The 13386-nt window shown below is 39.0% G+C and overlaps 1 non-coding gene across 1 annotated transcript; it reads right to left on the bottom strand.

Moving 5' to 3' along the window:
* Positions 1–922: 922 nt before the first annotated feature.
* TRNAC-ACA (transfer RNA cysteine (anticodon ACA)) lies at positions 923–994 on the bottom strand. The gene has a single exon. It is a non-coding gene; the product is annotated as a tRNA-Cys (tRNA).
* Between the last annotated feature and the right edge of the window lie 12392 nt (positions 995–13386).

Genomic DNA, 13386 nt, shown 5'->3' with positions numbered 1-13386 from the left:
TGGAACAATGACTCCTTGCTGTTGTTCATTCACTCAGTCCTGTCCGACTCTGTGACTCTGTGGACTACAGCACACCAAGTTTCCCTGTCCTTCACTATTGCTGAGAGTTTGCTTAAACTCATGTCCATTGAGTCAATGGTGCCATCCATCCTCTGTTGCCCCCTTCTCCTCCTGCCTTCAATCTTTCCTAGCATCAGGGTCTTTTGAATGAATTGGCTCTTCACATCAGGTGGCCAAAGTATTGGATCTTCAGTATCAGCATCAGTTGTGAGAAGTCAGAAGACTGAGAGTTCTGCAATTCCCATTCTGTTGTTTCTGAGCAGGTACATGATGTTAGCTATGTTGAAACACTAGGAAATGAGGCAACTTCCTGACTCTCCTCAGAGAATGTGTCAGGTCAGGATCACCTACACTCAGTCATGATCTGTGATCTGAGTATCCTTGACTCTTCCAGCTCTGCAGTCCCCACACTATGGGAAGAAGACTAAATAAATCAGCCAGCATGCAAAGTAGGCAAATGAGCCACCCTGAAAATAGTTGCAACTCCTCCTACTCCACTGCTGCTTTCAGAATCCCTAATAATAAGAAGATGGACTAAAAAGTTACAATCCAGTAATGTCAGTTGAATTGATAAAGTATAAAACACAGAGAGAAGTTTTTGTGTAGTTATTTTCAGCAGAAACAGACCTGTTGGTATAAGTGGGCACTAGGCAGACAGAAAGGTCTGAGGGTTACAGAAAATTCAGCATGAAATTCTTATATTTGTGAAAAAAAGTAATATGAAATGCTCTAATAGTGAAGTCGCTCAGTCATATCTGACTCTTTGCGACCCCATGGACTGCAGCCTACCATGCTCCTCCGTCCATGGGATTTTCCAGGTAAGAGTACTGGAGTGGATTGCCATTTCCTTCTCCAGAGGATCTTCCCAACCCAGGGATCGAACCTGGGTCTCCTGCATTGTAGGCAGATACTTTACCATCTCAGCCACCAGGGAAATGGCCTGTTAGTGGAGTATAAATCAATTTGGTTATTCTGGGTTTGCCTGAAGGGGTTTGTGGCATTTATCTTTGTGTAAAAATTCCTGAAGAGCAAAGAATATCCTGTTATCATTATTTTAAATCTCCATTGGTGCCTCCACCTCACCCTGCTCCTAAATTACCTGACTGCAAGACTGCCTGTGCATGTAGCCTGGGTGATGGGCAAAAAGGACTGTGGGATAAAACATGTAAACATCAGACGTGAATATGATGTGTGAAATAGATGTGCTTGATGAAGAAATTTCAGCAAGGATGAATGAATGTCTTCACAGCATCAGTGACATGATCAAGTAGTTTCTTTCCCTTTAGCTATTGATTTACTATATTATGTTGATAGATTTCTTAATTAAAAAATACCAGCGAATTGCAGAGTTAGTCCTTGGGTGATTATCATATGCAACCTCTCAAATTTGCTTTGAGGATGTTGCCCACACTCTACTCACATGGGATCCATCTGCAGATTCTTTTACCCCCCTCCAGGTTCTGAACACCCACTCCTGGAAGGTGTTTTGGAGTCCGGGCTACTGGAACCTCCTGGATCCACTTTGCAGATGCACAGAAAGCAGAGTGCTTGTGATTTTATAGTCCCTGGAGCAGCCTGTAGGCTTCCCAGGTAGTGCTAGTAGTAAAGAACCCACCTGCCAGTGCAGGAGACATAAGAGACCTGGGTTCAGTCCCTGGATCTAGAAGATCCCCTGGAGGAGGGCATGGCAACCTACTCCAGTATTCTTGCCTGGAGAATCCCATGGACAGAGGAGCCTGCTGGGCTACAGTTCATGGGGTTGCAAATGGTCGAACTTGACTAAACTGCTTAACACACACATGCAGCATGGAGCAGTCCATGGTCAGAGCCTAAGGAGGACGAAAACCCAGCTCCTACTTGCCTGGAGCTAGGATGCATCCCTGGGATGCCTATAGCCCTGGAGTCTCCCTCAAGGATGTGGCTGAAGCTGTTGTGCCTGGGACTCTGCCTGACCTGAGCCCTCTCTGGCTTCCCTCGTCCCTTCACCCCTTCTCTCCTCTCTTGCCTGTTTTCCTTGGTGAGTTTCCTAAATAAATCAGTGGTGTTTGGAAGCTCTGTCCTACTATTTGCTTCTGGACAGCTGGCCTGAAATAAGTGCACTAGATCAGGTGTCCCCCACCTCCAGGGTTTCTTGCCTGATGATCTGAGCTGGAGCTGATATAATAATAGTAGAAAGTGCACAATAAATGCAATGCACTTGAATCATCCTGAAACTACCCCACCACCTCAGTCTGTAGAGAAATTTTCTCCCAAGAAACTGGGCCCTGGTGCCAAAGCGTTTGGGGACCGCTGAGCTAGAGGACTGGATTTGCTAATGCTAAGCTTTGATTTTAGCCTATGTATGAATTTTCTGTTGCTCCTATAACAAAAACCACCACAAATGTAGTGCATTAAAGAAGTACAAATTTGGGGGAGAATAAGACGGTGGAGAAGAAGGTGGACATGGAGTACATCTCTCTCCACGGGTATCTCAGGAATACACCTTCAGACACAGAAGTACATGCAGAACACCAGCTGAGAGCAGACAGGAGTACCTGACTGGCAGAGAAGAATATATAGAACCACGAAAACTCGGGTAGGACGAAGGAACAAGGGGGAAAAACAGGAGTATTAGTAGGACTTGACCTGCCCTCAGCAGGTGGGGGAATTGAAGCAGGGTTCCGATCCCCACAGAAGGGCAATTGTCTGAGTCAGAGGAGAAATATTTAAGGCTGAGAGTGAAACAGCTGATCTGTGGCAGCCTAAATGGAATGAGAATCAGACATTGCCTCAGCCATACATACCTCAGACAGGGACTCAGGTCTCCTGGAAGGCTGGGACCTGGAGTTTAGGGATTGTGGAGCAATCTCTGGGTGAGGGCAGCTGTTGACTATGGAGAGATGGATCTAGGGGATGTGAGGGAAGAGATTGTGGTGGGAAATAACTACGAAGGAAAGGCAGGCAGCCATGGAAGCAAGGCGATACTGCTGAGTCACGCATAGTCGGTGGAAGCATCCACATAGCCTCTCTCTCCCCACAGGCTACCATCGGCTGCTGAACAATAGAGAGACTGGCCCATCAAACACCTGACACACTGAACTACAGAGTAGGACCCCACCCAGGGTGCCCTTTTAAGTGCCTGAAGCGTCGATCTACAGAGTAGGACCCCAGCCAGGGGGACCCCTCTATGTGCTTGATGTGCTGAACAACAGAAAAGGACCGCAGGCAAGGGAGCCCTCTAAGTACCTGAATGGGCAGAGGTATGGAGAAAGACTAGCTAAAGAGGCTTTCTGATCGCCAGCTACAAGAGGTTCAAAAAAAGACTCTGATGGGGCCATAACTCCTGCAGTGGAGGAAGTCCATGTCCCTGCACACTTGATGCCGCCAGGGTCCCCAGGGCTAAGCAGCTGTGCTACTTTCATGTTTAACACTCACTGGGGCAGAGCTGCCACAGGCAAAAAAGTCTAACGTTTACGCACACAGGATCGCTTCGGTAGTATCTGACTCTTTGCGCCACCCCTGTGGACTGTGGCCTGCCAGGCTTCTCTGTCAGGGGGGTTCTCCAGGCAAGAATACTGGAGCATATTGGCCAAGACCGGTTGCCTTACCCTTCTAGAACACTATATTTCCTGCTGCCCTAGCCGGTAACTCCCCTGAGTACCTGATGCTGCCAGAACCCCTGCAACCCAAGCAACTGCATGACCTTCATGCCTGGCCCTCACTGGGGCAAACCCAAGTCCTCCAGGGCAGCCTTAGGAGCAAAGCCCAGAGGACGACCCACATGCAGAGGTGGAAATAAAACCACCATTGAAATCCAGGGGCCGTTTGGCTAAGGAAGAAGACCCCAAACCTTCCCATCAGCTGTACAGGCTCCAGATTAAATCCACATGATCAACTAGGCAGATTCTGTGTCTATGGAATATATAAAAGGGCATTGAAAACTCCCATAAAAGAAAATACCCTAGTTCTGATAGCTGTGGACACTGGAGGCAAGAACACACAGGAGTAGGACCAGATCAGAATCTGAGCTGTCCCCACAGCAGGTCGAGATATCAGCACAGTGTTGGAGGGCATCTTAGGGAGGTGAGGTGGACTGTGACTCCCAGCGACGGAAAGGAGTCTGATGGCAGTGACTCAAGAAAAACATTTATTATTCTTATATTTTGACTTGTTCTGTAGATTCTTTTGGTTTTTTTTTTCTTTTTCCTTTCCCTGTCCCCAATATAGCAGTTGATTTTATTGGCACTATGAAATCTAATTAAGCTTTTGGACGTTTTTTTTCCCCTCAGTCATATTTTTTGTTGTTGTTATAAACCTCTGCCTCTATATTGGGCTTTTGCAATTCTGTGGAGTTTTCCTTTCTTCTTCCTTTTTTTTTTTTTGCTTTTCTCTCTTTTTTTTAATTTTAGTTTTTTTTGAACCTATTATTATTTTTCTACATTTATTCCTTTGTTTGCTTTTCCTACTGTTCTTTTCTCCTTGCAGTTAATCTTTAATGTATGTAATTCTTCTTTATCTACCTCTATTTAACTTTATATTTCTATGCTTTCTTTCCTTTCCTGTCAACATATTTGTTAGTTTTATTTTTATTGCTTTATTCCCCACTTGGGACCTTGCTTTAGTTTTGTTTTCCAGTTTGTGCTGTAGCTAGTTTTGTTCTTAATTGGTAGATATAATTTTTGATTTCCTTTGTTTGCCAGGTCATTCTACTGTACTTTATTTTTGTTGGACTGTTTTGATTTTCTTATGGGTGTAAATGTATATGTGCATATTCCATATTTTAATTATTATTTTCCTGATTTTGTAACTGCCATTTGAGGTTCATCTTTGCTTTCTCATTTTTGGGTATTTGTTTTAATCTCACTTAATGCCATAACAAACCATTTGTGGAGTCTTCATTCCTGACCAGAGATCAAGCCCTGAGCCTTTGGAATGGGAACACTGACTCTAGACTACCAGAGAACTAACCCTAGGGAGTATCAAATAGTGAGAACTCACACAAAGGAAACCACTTGAATACGAGGCCAGGCATCACCCAACCACCAGTAGCACCCTGTGCAGTATGCTTCCACTAAACAACAAATAAAACAAAAATACAAACCCAATCAACAACAGACAGGATTACCACCTCACTCAGCCTTGCCCACCAGAGGAAAAACAAACAAAAAACCTCGGAAATCTCACCCTATTTGAAGCCTACAAAAACCACTAGACCAACCTTAGAAGGGCAGAAACTAAAAGGAAGAAATAATTCAACCTTGAAGCCTGGGCAAAGGAGACTTCAAACACAATAAGTTAAAAAAATAATGAAAAGGCAGAGAAATACTACACAAATGAAGGAACAAACTAAAAACACAGAAGTCCAAATAAATGAAGAGGAAATAAGTGAACTACCTGAAAAAGAATTCTGAATAATGATAGTAAAGGTGATCAAAAATCTTGAAAAAAAAATGGAGAAAATGCAAGAATCAATTAAGAAAAACCTGAAGAATTAAAGAATAAACATACAGAGACAACACAATTATTGAAATTAAAAATACAATAGAAGGAATCAATAGCAGAATATCTGAAGAAGAAGAATGAATCAGTGAGCTGGAAGATAAAATGGTGGAAATAACTTCTGAAGAGCAGAACAAATTAAAAAGAATGAAAAGAACTGAGGATAGTCTCAGAGACCTCTGGGACAATATCAAATGTAGCAACATTCAAATTATAGGGGTCCCAGAAGAAGAAGAGAAAAAGAAAGGGTATGAGAAAATTTTTGAAGAGATTATAGTTGACAGTATCCCCAGCATGGAATAGGAATGTCAATCAAGTCCAAGAGGTACAAAGAGTCCCATACAGGACAAATCCAAGGAGAAAAACACCTAGACACATACTAATCAAGCAAACAAAGATTAAACACAAAGAAAGAATATGAAAAGCAGCAAGGGAAAAGCAACGAGAAACATACAAGGCAAATTCCATACATTTAACAGCTGATCTTTCTGCAGAAACTCTGCAGGCCAGAGAGGAATGGCAGGATATATTTAAAGTACTGAAAGGGACAAATCTACAGCCAAGACTACTGTAACCAGCAAGGATCTCATTTGAAATTGAACTATTACAATATTGTAAAGTAATTAGCCCCCAACTAAAATAAATAAATTTATTAAAAAAAAGTTAGATTTAAAGGAAAATAAAACTTAAATTCTTTCCTCAAAAAAAAAAAAAAAAAAAAAAAAGAAATTGATGGAGGGGAAAAAAAGCTTTTCAGACAAGCAAAAGTTAAGAGAATTCAGTACCACCAAACCAGCTTCACAACAAATGTTAAAGGGACTTATATAGTCAAGAAATACAAGAGAAGAAAAAGATCTATAAAATCAACCCCAAACAATTAAGAAAATGGTAATAGGAACATATATATAAACAACTGCTTTAGATGTAAATGAATTAAATGCTCCAACCAAAATACACAGACTGGCTGAACAGATACAAAAACAAGACCCATATATATGCTGTCTACAAGAAACCCACTTCAGATCTATAGACACATATAGACTGAAAGTGAGGGAATGGAAAAATATATTCCTTGCAAATGAGAAGCAAAAGAAAGCTGGAGTAGCAATCCTCATCTCAGACAAAATATACCTTAAAATAAAGAATATTACAAGAGATAAGGTAGGACACTATATAATTATCAAGGGATCAATCCAAGAGAAAGACACAACGATTGTGAATATCTAAGCACCCAACATAGGAGCACCTCAATATATAAGACAATCACTAACAGACGTAAAAGGAGAAATCAACAGTAACACAATAATATTAGGAGACTTTTTAACACCCCACTCACACCAATGGACAGATCATCAAAACAGAAAATTAATAAGGAAATACAAGTCTTAAATGATACATTAGATGAGATGGATCTCATTGATATCTTGAGGACATTCCATCCAAATGCAGAAGAATACACCTTCTTCTCAAGTGCACACGGAACATTCTCCAGGATAGACCACATCTTGGGTCACAAATCAAACCTCAGTAAATTTAAGAAAATTGAAATCGTATCAGGCATCTTCTCTGACCATAACGTTATGAGACTAGATATCAATTACAAGAAAAAAAACTGTAAGAAACACAAACACATGGAGATTAAACAACACGTTTCTAAATAACCAACAGGTTACTGAAGAAATCAAAAGAGAAACAAAATTCTAGAAACAAATGACAATGAAAACATGACAACTCAAAACCTATGGGATGCAGCAAAAGCAGTTCTAAGAAGGAAGTTTATAGCAATACAATCCTACCTCAAGAAATAAGAAAAACATTGAATAGGCAACCTAGCTTTACAACTAAAACAACTTGAAAAAGAAGAACAAAAAAATCCCCAAAATTACTAGAAGGAGAGAAATCATAAAGATCCAAGCAGAAATAAGTGAAAAAGAAATAAAAGAAACTATAGTAAGCATTATAAAACTAAAAGCTTGTTCGTTGAGAAGATAAACATTTAGCAAATGTTTAGCCAGACTCATCAAGAAAAAATTGACAAACATTTAGCCAGACTCATCAAGAAAAAAAGAGAGAAGAATCAAATCAACAAAATTAGAAATGAAAAAGGAGAGATTACAAACAATTCATAAATACAAAGGATTATAAGAGACTATTATGAACAACTATGTGGCAATAAAATGGATTACCTGGAAGAAATCGACTATTTCTTTAAAAAGTTCAATCTTCTAAGACTGAACCAGGAAGAAATATAAATTATGAACAACCCAATTACAAGCACTGAAATTGAAGCTGTGATCAAAAGTTTCCCCCAAAACAAAAGCCCAGGACCAGATGGCTTCACAGGAGAATTCTATCAAACATTTAGAGAAGAGCTAATGCCTATCCTTCTAAAACTCTTTCAAAAAATTGCAGAGGAAGAAACACTTCCAAACTCATTCTACAAGGCCACCATCACCCTGATACCAAAACCGCACAAAGATAGCACACAAAAAAAAGAAAACTAAGGGCCAACATCACTGATGAACATAGATGCAAAAATCCTTAACAAAATTTTAGCAAACAGAATTCAGCAACACGTCAAAAAGCTCATACACCATGATAAAGTTGGGTTTATTTCAGGGATACAAGGATTCTTCAATATATGCAAATCAATCAATGTGATACACCATATTAACAAATTGAAAGATAAAAACCATATGATAATTTCAATAGATGCAGAAAAAGCCCTTGACAAAATTCAACACCCATTTATGATTAAAACTCCTCAAAAAATGGTCATAGAAGGAACCTACCTCAACATAGTAAAGGCCATATATGATAAGTCTACAGCAAACATTATTGTCAGTGGTGAAAACTGAAAGCATTCCCCCTAAGATCAGGAACAAGACAAGGGTGTTCACTTTCACCACTATTATTCAGCATAGTTCTGGAAGCTCTAGCTACAGCAATTAGAGAAGAAGAAGAAATAAAAGGAATCCAGATTGGAAAAGAAGAAGTAAAGCTCTCACTGTTTGCAGATGACATAATACTGTACATAGAAAACCCTAAAGATAGTATCGGAAAATTACTAGAGCTAATCAGTCATTTAGCAAAGTTGCAGGATACAAAATCAATACACAGAAATCACTTGCATTTCTGTATACTAACAATGAAAAATCAGACAGAGAAATTAAGGAATCAATCCCATTCACCACTGCAACAAAAAAATTAATTATCTAGGAATAAACTTACCTAAGGAGACAAAAGAACTGTACACGGAAAATTATAAGACGCTAATGAAAGAAATCAAAGATGACACAAACAGATGGAGAGATATTCCATGTTCCTGAATAGGAAGAATCAATATTGTGAAAATGACTATACTAAACGCAAGCTACAGATTCAAAGTGATCCCTATCAAATTACCAATAGCATTTTTCACAGAACTAGAACAAAAAATTTCACAATTCATAAGGAAATAGAAAAGACCCCGAATAGCCAGAGCAGTCTTGAGAAAGAAGAATGGAGCTGGAGGAATCAACCTTCCTGACTTCAGATTGTACTACAAAGCTACAGTCATCAAGACAGTATGGTACTGGCACAAAAACAGAAATATAGACCAATGGAACAAGATAGAAAGCCCAGAAATAAACCATGCACCTATGGGTACCTATTTTTGACAAAGGAGGCAAGAATATACAATGGGGCAAAGACAGCCTCTTCAATAAATGGTGCTGGGAAAACTGGACAGCTGCATGTAAAAGAATGAAATGAGAACACTTCCTAACACTGTACACAAAGATAAACTTAAAATGGATTAAAGACTTAAAAGTAAGAACAGAAATTATAAAACTCTTAGAGGAAAACATAGGCAGAACACTCGATGACATAAATCAAAGCAAGATTCTCTATGACCCACCTCCTAGAGTAATGGAAATAAATACAAAAGTAAACAAGTGGGACCTGATTAAACTTCCAAGCTTTTACACAGCAAGGGAAACTTTAAGCAAGGTGAAAAGACAACCCTCAGAATGGGAGGAAATAATAGCAAATGATACAACTGACAAAGGATTAATTTCCAAAATATACAAGCAACCCATACAACTCAATACCAGAAAAACAAACAACCCAATCAAAAAGTGGGAAAAAGACCTAAAAAGACATTTCTCCAAAGAAGACATACAGATGGCTAACAAACACATGAAAAGATACTCAGCATCGCTCATTATTAGAGAAATGCAAATCAAAACTACAATGAGATATCATTTCACACTAGTCAGAATGGCCATCATCAAGAAGTCTACAAACAATAAACACTGGAGAGGGTGTGGAGAAAAGGGAACACTCTTGCACCATTGGTAGGAATGTAAATTGATACAGCCACTATGGAAGATGGTATGAAGATTCCTTTAAAAACCAGGAATAAAACCACCATATGACCCAGCAATCCCACTCCTAGGCATATACCCTGAGGAAACCAAAATTGAAAAAGACACAAGTATCCCATTGTTCATTGCAGCACTATTTACAATAGCTAGAACATGGAAACAACCTAGATGTCCATCGACAGATGAATGGATAAAGAAGTTGTGGTACATATACACAATGGAATATTTCTCAGCCATAAAAAGGAATGCATTTGTGTCAGTTCTAATGAAGGTGATGAACCTAGAACCTATTATACAGAATGAAGTTAAGTCAGAAAGAGAAAGATAAATATTGTACTCTAATGCATATATGCAGAATCTAGAAAAATGGTATTGAAGAATTTATTTACAGGGCAGCAATGGAGAAACCCACTCCAGTATTCTTGCCTGGAGAATTCCATGGAGAGAGGAGCCTGATGGGCTACATTCCATGGGGTCACAAAGAGTTGGACATGACTGAGTGACTAACACTAACAGACTAAATGGAGAAACAGACATAGAGAATAGACTTATGGACATGGGGAGAGGGGAGGAGAGGGAGAAATGTATGGAGAGAGTAACATGGAAACTTACATTACCATATGCAAAGTAGATGGCCAACAGGAATTTGCTGTATGGCTTAAGAAACTCAAAAGGGGCTCTGTATCAAACTAGAGGGGTGGGATGGGGAGAAAGACGGGAGGGAGGTTTAAAAGGGAGGGGATATATGCATACCTATGGCTGATTCATGTTGAGGTTTGACAAAAAACAACAAAATTCTGTAAAGCAATTATCCTGCAATTAAAAAATAAATTAAAAAAAGAAGTACAAATTTATCTTCTTACAGATCAGGGGCTCAGCATCCTCATGTGGGATGGTGTGGCTGTGGTTCCTTCTGGAGGCTCCAGGGAGAATCGGTTTCTTTGTGTTTTCCTGCTGTGGTCCTTCTTCCACCTGGTGAGTATACCACTGCATCTCCTACTTACGCCTGAATAATCCAGGAGCATCTCCTCATCTCAGAGACTTACTTTAACCACAACTTCAAGTGCTTTATGTCATGCAAGGTAACTTACTCACAGGTTCTTGGAGAAAGATGTGGAAATTTTGGAGGGAGGTGTTAGTCTTTCTACTATGCAGCTATGCTCATAAGTGAGATTGATCTATAATTTTTGTGAGTGATTTGTCTAGTATCAGTGTTAGAATAATAGCACTTATTGAAAAAAGTATTTTTATTCAGTCTAGAACTTGGAAAAGATCCTGATGCTGGGAAAGATTGAGGGCAGGAGGAGAAAGGGACGACAGAGGATGAGATGGTTGGATGGCATTACCGGCTCAATGGATATGAGTTTGAACAAGATCAGGGAGATGGTGAAGGACAATATGCTATAGTACATGGGGTTGCAAAGAGTGGGACATGACTTAATGACTGAACAACAACAAAAAACTTGTTATATAACAAAAAAATATAATTCCTGGAAAATTTGAAAAAAATTGCCTTAAAAACCAAAAGGTAGACATGAAATCTGCTTCTTAAAAGCTTATACATATGTATATATGTATGTATGTGTATATATATATATATGTGTATATATATATATATGTATATGTGTATATGTATATGTGTATATGTATATATATGTGTATATATATATATATATATATGTGTGTGTATATATACACACATATATATATATTTCCAATTATTTCCAAATTTTTTTTTCCTGTTAGGGCTTTTCTTTCTTCCTATGTCAGTTCTGGAAATATTTGTCATCAGATTGTTTACACAGCGATTTTCAAAGTCATCTGCCAAGCATTGTAGAGGGTGTTGTCTTCTTCCGGTGTGCTGCCATTTTACGGTTATTTTTTCATTGTGCAGTGAGTCTCCTACATAGGAGCCTCCAAGTTGTAACTTTCAAAGATGAGAATGTGCAATCACATATTAGTTCATGTGTCTGGCATACCTTGACATGTGTGTGCATGCTTTACAAGTGTTTGTGCTTTTGTGTACTTTACAGAACTGTCATTTTTTTTAATTCATTATTTGTGGGAAAATATAAACCTATTACAGTATAGTACCATATATCTGATTGTGCTAGGTGGGTAACTAGGCTAACTTTGCTGTACTTACAAGCAAACTAGACTTACAAACATGCTCTCGGGGTAGAATTTATTCATGTGTAGGGGAATTACTGTACAAAAATGACAGAATGATCTCTGTTCTTTCCAAGGCAAACTATTCAGTGTCACAGTAACCCAAATCTATGCTCCAACCAGTGATGCTGAAGAAGCTGAAGCTGAATGGTTCTATGAAGACCTACAAGAACTTATAGAACTAACACCAATAAAAGATGTCCTTTTCATTATAGGGGACTAGAATGGAAAAGTAGGAAGTCAAGAGATACCTAGAGTAACAGGCAAGTTTGGCCTTGGAGTACAGAATAAAGCAGGGCAAAGTTTAACAGAGTTTTGCCGAGAGACTGTACTGGTCATACCAAACACCCTCTTTTAACAACACAAGACACGACTCTACACATGGACATCACCAGATGGTCAATACTAAAATAAGACTGATTATATTCTTCATAGATGAAGATGGAGAAGCTCTATACAGTTAGCGAAAACAAGGCTTGGAACTGACTGTGGGTCAGATCATGAACTCCTTATTGCAAAACTCAGATGTAAATTTAAGAAAGTAGTGAAAACCACTAGACCATTCAGGTATGACCTAAATCAATTCCCTAATAACTATACATTGGAAGTGAGAAATAGATTCAATGGATTAGATTTGATAGACAATGCCTGAAAAACTATGGATGGAAGTTCATGACATTATACAGAAGGCAGTGATAAAGATCATCCCCAAGAAAAAGAAATGCAAAAAGGGAAACCAGCTGTCTGAGGAGGCCTTACAAATAGCTGAGAAAAAAAGAGAAGCAAAAGGCAAAGGAGAAAAGGAAAGTTATACCCATCTGAATGCAGAGTTCCAAAGAATAGCAAGGAGAGATAAGAAAGCCTTCCATAGTGATCAATGTATAGAAATAGAGGAAAACAATACAATGGGAAACACTAGAGATCTCTTCAAGAAAATTAGAGACACCAAGGGAACATTTCATGTAAAGATGGGCTCAATAAAGGACAAAAATGGTATGGACGTAACAGAAGCAGAAGATATTAAGAAGAGGTGGCAAGAATACACAGAAGAACTATACAAAAAAGATCTTAACAACCCAAATAACCATGATGATGTAACCACTCACTTAGAGCCAGACATCCTGGAATGCGAAGTCAAGTGGACCTTAGGATGCATCACTCCAAGCAAAGCTAGTTGAGGTGATGGAATTCCAGTTGAGCTATTTCAAATCCTAAAAGATTATGCTGTGAAAGTGCTGCACTCAATATGTTAGCAAATTTGGAAAACTCAGCAATGGCTACAGGACTGGAAAATGTCAGTTTTCATTCCAAT

Source organism: Giraffa tippelskirchi, chromosome 10, assembly GCF_054371585.1.
Source record: "Giraffa tippelskirchi isolate mGirTip1 chromosome 10, T2T-mGirTip1v1.2.pri, whole genome shotgun sequence".
Lineage (NCBI taxonomy): Eukaryota > Metazoa > Chordata > Mammalia > Artiodactyla > Giraffidae > Giraffa > Giraffa tippelskirchi.
The sequence above is the reverse complement of the archived record's forward strand: the minus strand, read 5'-3'. Positions and strand labels throughout refer to the sequence as shown.